Genomic DNA, 5,737 nt, shown 5'->3' on the forward strand with positions numbered 1-5,737 from the left:
CCTTAGGCTGTGCACAAGCTGGACAACGGTGCCTGGTGATCATGGTCTGGGTCATATTACCTCCAAGATAGCCGTTAGGCATCGGGGTGGAGACGGTAGCGTGCTGAATGTGTGGGTCTGAATTTTGAGGGGCAACTGGGGCTAGGGATGTGAATTTAGGGGGGTGCAATCACGTACAGGGTATAAAATCAGGAAATTAGATGTGCACGAGGAAGCAAAGCTGGCTAGGAAGTAAGCCCAGCCGCTCCATATGTAGCAAGCAGTTAGGAAGAGGAGGGATCTGCAGAGACTCAGAAGGAGCTACTGGAGAGGAGGAGAACCACCTGGAACCTAATCACCCAATGGCAAATGAAGAGAGGGTTTCAGGAAGTAAAGACAGGCTGTGCGGGATGGTGCTAGGTTTGAGCGCATGAGGGAAGACGAGAGTATGCGGCGGGTCGAGTGTCTGGGGTGCAGGGTGGGTATGGAGAGGGAAGCTCTATCCCATTGGGCTGGGGAGAGAGAACTTTGGAGAAGCTGCGATAGAAAAGATGGGTGGGGGGCGCCTGGGTGGCTCAGTCGTTAAGCGTCTGCCTTCGGCTCAGGGCGTGATCCCAGGGTCCTGGAATCGAGCCCCACATCAGGCTCCTCTGCTGGGAGCCTGCTTCTTCCTCTCCCACTCCCCCTGCCTGTGTTCTCTCTCTTGCTGGCTGTCTCTCTCTCTCTCTCTCTCTGTCAAATAAATAAATAAATAAAATCTTAAAAAAAAAAAAAAGAAAAGATGGGTGATCTTTTAAAAGACAGCTTTTTATGCGTGGGGATGGTCCAGTAGTGAGGGCGAAACTGAAGATTCTGGAGAGGTGCAGGGCTGCGGGGTGCAGAGAGGGATGGCCCCTGGTGCTGAGTGGCCACGGTCACCGGACAGCAGCTGGGTGGGTCTCAGGTGGTGGGACATAGCCTGGCTCCCCACTGCTTCTATTTTCTCAGTGGCGGCAGAGCGAGAGGAGGGACTATGAAGTCAGGGTCTCAGGCCTGGGTAGTGACAGGCTTGGCAGTGGGCAGTAAGGCCGGTGGGGTGCGGGCTCAGCGCAGGGCTGTGGCTCTCTCCAGCTGGGAGTGTGAGCAGGGAGCAGGCCAGGCCTAGGAGGGAGGGCGGCCAGGCCTGGAGGGTGTGTGCAGGAGCGGGGTTAGAGCAGAGGACACAGCCTCTTAAGGAAGGAAAAAGGAAAGGCCTGAAGTAAACAGAGGAGAATATAATTATAATCTTTGGGCAAACAAGACCCTTCTTCACTCAGTCACAAGAGCAGAAAATATTAAAAGAGGACTTTTACCCAAACAGTAGACGTACGGAAGATACCATAAAGGAAATCCCAAGCAGCTCTTCCAGAAGGCGACTCTCTGAAGCATTTCTTAAGCCCAGGCCCTCGAGTAAGAATTTTCTAGGCATTCTTCTTTGTATGCCCTCCATACAGGACTCTAGCACAGGCTGGGGCTTGAACTTGAAAGCCCGAGCACTTGACTTTGTCTTCATGCTTCCTCAAACTTGGAGAGAATATTTACAAAACATAGATGGCAATTTAAAAAGTTTGAATATCCCCTGACTATTAAAAGCTTCTATAAACCCATCTGAAAAAGAACACTCCAGAACAGAAAGAGAAGCAAGGAGCTAGCAAAGACAGGTCACAAAAGAAGGAAATCAGAGTGACTGATCACATGCTCCTGGGCCATCGCCTCAGGAAGATACAAGAATGCAAAATTACAATGATAGTAAGACCCTATTAGTTTAACAAAGATGAAACCATCTGGGCAGCGGGTAATGTCATATATTTGGTCAGAGTTTAAATCGGTGCGCCTCCGTAACCAGCGACTTGGCAATATTGGAGGCTGTCTCTTTTCTCTCAATAATACCGCTTGAGAATTTATTTTATGGAAATCAAGCATGCAAAGATATATGCTCAAAGATTCTGCTATTTCATTATTTGCTAGAGAAAAAAAAGGAAATGGTACGAATGGTCACTAATAAGGAATTGGTGACATAAATTGTGGGAAGCCATAAAATACAATGGAAAGCTTAAAAATACTGAAGTAGAAGCGAAAGAATGGACCTGTGGAAAAGCCTACGATATCCTGCTTAGTGAATAAAGGAAATTTGGCCCTTAGGCTGCTTCTCTTGGGTCTCGGAGGTACTTGTTTGCATACGGAAAAAGTATAGAATAATATATACAAAACTCTTCCTGTTCTTGCCGGGATGTGCGGAGGCTTTCACTTTTGTTTTCTATGTTTCATTACTGCAGTTACGTTACAATGAATAGATGGCATTTTCCTAGTCACAAAAAGGGAATAAAATGTCGTATAATTAAGATAGCTCCCTCAGGGTGGGAGTTCCTTTTTGTCTCTGTCAGTTTTTACCAGTCTCTTCCCTTCCCTTCCCTTCCCTTCCCTTCCCTTCCCTTCCCTTCCCTTCCCTTCCCTTCCCTTCCCTCCCCTCCCCTCCCCTCCCCTCCCCTCCCCTCCCCTCCCCTTCTTTCCTCCCTTCCCCTCCCCTCCCCTCCCCTTCTTTCCTCCCTTCCCTTCCCTTCTTTCCTCCCTTCCCTCCCCTCCCCTCCTCCCCTCCCCTCCCCTTCTTTCCTCCCTTCCCCTCCCCTCCCCTCCCCTTCTTTCCTCCCTTCCCTTCCCTTCTTTCCTCCCTTCCCTCCCCTCCCCTCCTCCTCTCCCCTCCCCTCCCCTTCCCTCCCCTCCCCTTCCCTTCTTTCCTCCCTTCCCTTCCCTTCTTTCCTCCCTCCCCTCCCCTCCCCTTCCCTTCCCTCCCCTCCCCTTCCCTTCCCTCCCCTCCCCTCCCCTCCCCTTCCCTTCCCTCCCCTCCCCTTCCCTTCCCTCCCCTTCCCTTCCCTCCCCTTCCCTTCTTTCCTCCCTTCCCTTCTTTCCTCCCTCCCCTCCCCTCCCCTCCCCTCCCCTCCCCTCCCCTTCCCTTCCCTTCCCTTCCCTCTTTCTAGTAGTTCCTCTGCAGCCAAGCCTCCAGCCCCATCACCTGCGGAGGGGCCCTATCTGACAGGTGTTCCGTCCAGCCCCAAGTACAGCAGCTGCCTCACTCGGTACTTCCTGTTGAGCCGCACATTCAGGGCTGTTTGCTGACACCTGCTTTCCTTCACCCTGCGGGAGCAGTGCAGCCAACAACGCGTGCTCGACCCGCTGTGAGCAGAGAACTTCTCACGCCGAACGCGCAGGGTAAATTGGTCCAAGGGTTCACGAGGGCTCTGGGTAGACGGAGATCTACATTTGGTCACCTCTTTGCCTGGGGCTTAGCACAGAAGTCACATCATACACGGTCTGTAAACGGAAGAATGAAGGGATGACGAATGAATGGATATTAATGTATGTCATAGAACATTTGTGGTTGCTGACGTGGTCTGCGCTCAAAACCATCGTACGGGAGACCCTTGCCACTCCGAGTGCGGTCTGAGCGCCAGCAGCCTTGTTTTCGCGTGGGAGCTGGTTAGAAACACAGCATCTTGGGCACATCTGAGAGGCGCAGGCAGTTGGGCATCTGACTTTTGGTTTCTGCTCAGGTCGTGATCTTGGGGTCGTGAGATCAAGCCCCACATTGGGCTCTCTCCCTCTGCCCCTCCCCCTGTGTGCTGTCTCTCAATAAATAAAATCTTTACAAAAAAGAAAGAAAGAGGAGAAAGAAGAAAGAAAGAAAGAAAGAAAGAAAGAAAGAAAGAAAGAAAGAAAGAAAGAAAGAAAGAAAAGAAAAGAAAGAGACAGACAGGATCCTGGGCACCCCCTGCAGGATGAGATCTGCATTTGGACACGAGTCTCACTAATTCATATGCCTGTTAAAGTGCGCAAAGCCCTGCTTTTGAGAAAAAGTATCTAGCTTCTGGGTTTCTTTTTTTGTTTTTTGTTTTTTCTTTAATTCCTGGGCTTCATGTTCTCCCTGCCTCTTTGGTACCAAATTATAGGACTTTAGAAGTTTTGCTTCAGAATGGCCCAGAAGAAAAGGCCCTAGATAGCTGCACACCTTTGCCAGCAAGGAGAGATTTTTCAGAGGGATTTTCTTTTTCATCAAGGACAAAATATCTGTGTTCCCACCCGGTGGCCAATTCTGCTTTAGCTTTGCCTGGTTCCAGCCACCCCCAAGATGGTCAGGATTAAGGCCAGAAGGTCCCTCTTTTTGGGTGAGTTGAGCAAGCTGGCTGTTTGCCCCCCACAGCCTGCACCTGAGGCAAGGCCTGGTGGCCCCGGGAAGCCACCGCTGGTGGGGTGTTTTCCATCGGAGTTCAGCTGCCAGAGACAGACTCGCCCTCCGTGCTGCTGGCCACACTCCTAAAGCCCCATGAAATCGGCCACAGCCAGACAGCTCTTCACAGACGGGCGGGCTCCGCAGGGGTGTCCAAGATTATGATTGAGGGACCCTGGCAGGGAGGAGTGGAAAACGAGGTCCTGGTTTGAAGCCCGAGTTGCGGTTGCAAGTCCCTTACTGCTCTCCAGCTGAGTGCTAATGCACGCGGCTCTCAGCCATGGGTTCGGAGCCCGGCCTCCCCTCCCTCCTGAGCAGGTCCTCAGCCAGTCTCTGCTGGGGGTGGCACCATCCGGGGAGGATGGTGGCTGTGGTGGTAGGGCAGGCCCATGGTGACTCTCAGGGACACACGGCTTTATCTGTTGAAGAACTCAGGAAGTAGCTGGGCTCTCCTTTGTCCAGCTACCCCCACCCCACCCCCACCGCCTCCTGCCTTTCTCATCCCATTTGTTCAAGGGCAGACAGAAGCAAGCTGAGCTGGGCTGGGATTAGTCTGTCTCCAGCTGCAGAAACTTGACTTTGTTACTGCGATAGTGCTGTCAGGATAAAGATTCTAAAGAGACGGCCTCTCTGCCATCTTGAATTTATTGAATGAACTTCTGCCAGTCTGTCTGGAATAGCAGAGATAAGTATAATCCCATTTTAATTGTATCCAAGGCTGGTGGATAAAGCTGGAATTTGATAAAGAGGGAAAATACTTTTGCAACATGGGAGAAGTTCTGGGAGGCTATGGAGCCCATTGTAGACCTACCATTCCCAAGTTCTCGCTGCTTCCACGAACAAAGCATTCCACAACGTGTTCTTGCATCGTTTCAGGTCCAGACCAAGATAGATTCAGGGGCCTGGCAACTACTGATCTGAGCTACTAGAAATTCAGCTGGTTGCTCGTCACTCCCTCATCTGCCAGGAGAATCTTGATCATTGGCAAGAATTCAGTAGTTCTCTGAAAGCAAAGACGATTCTGCCTCTCGGGATACCTCCGCTCTTGAGAGACAATTGGGATCAGAAGCAAGAAGCATTCTCTGTGAGCACTTGAAATGAGGAAGCCAGGTGTTTTGCTGTGGTGGTGGTTGGGGGGGGGGGCTCCCAGCAGGGAAAGAGTTGCTGCGGGCGAGGAGGCAGGGGTGCTCGGAGGCCCATGGGCTCAGGATACAGGGCAGATACAGCACTTGAACTCTGCCCCTTGCTGACAAGCTGTAAGACTGACTGACAAAATTCTCCTTTTTGAGTCCCAGCTTCTTCTTCAGTGATGAAATGAGAAGAGCAATACCCTTTACAAGTTTGTTCATTGAATGAGGGGACATCCCTACAACACCTACTTCTGTCCCGTCACTCTGCTGCCTGTAAAATTAGTTCTCTTTATGAGCGTCAGAAATTCTCCACGGAGGTGTGAGAGAAAAAATGGGATATTGTCATGACTCTTTTTTGTCTCTATCCCTCCAACTCCTTACCTGCCTC

This window comes from Ursus arctos, unplaced genomic scaffold (assembly GCF_023065955.2).
Source record: "Ursus arctos isolate Adak ecotype North America unplaced genomic scaffold, UrsArc2.0 scaffold_30, whole genome shotgun sequence".
NCBI classification, from domain to species: domain Eukaryota; kingdom Metazoa; phylum Chordata; class Mammalia; order Carnivora; family Ursidae; genus Ursus; species Ursus arctos.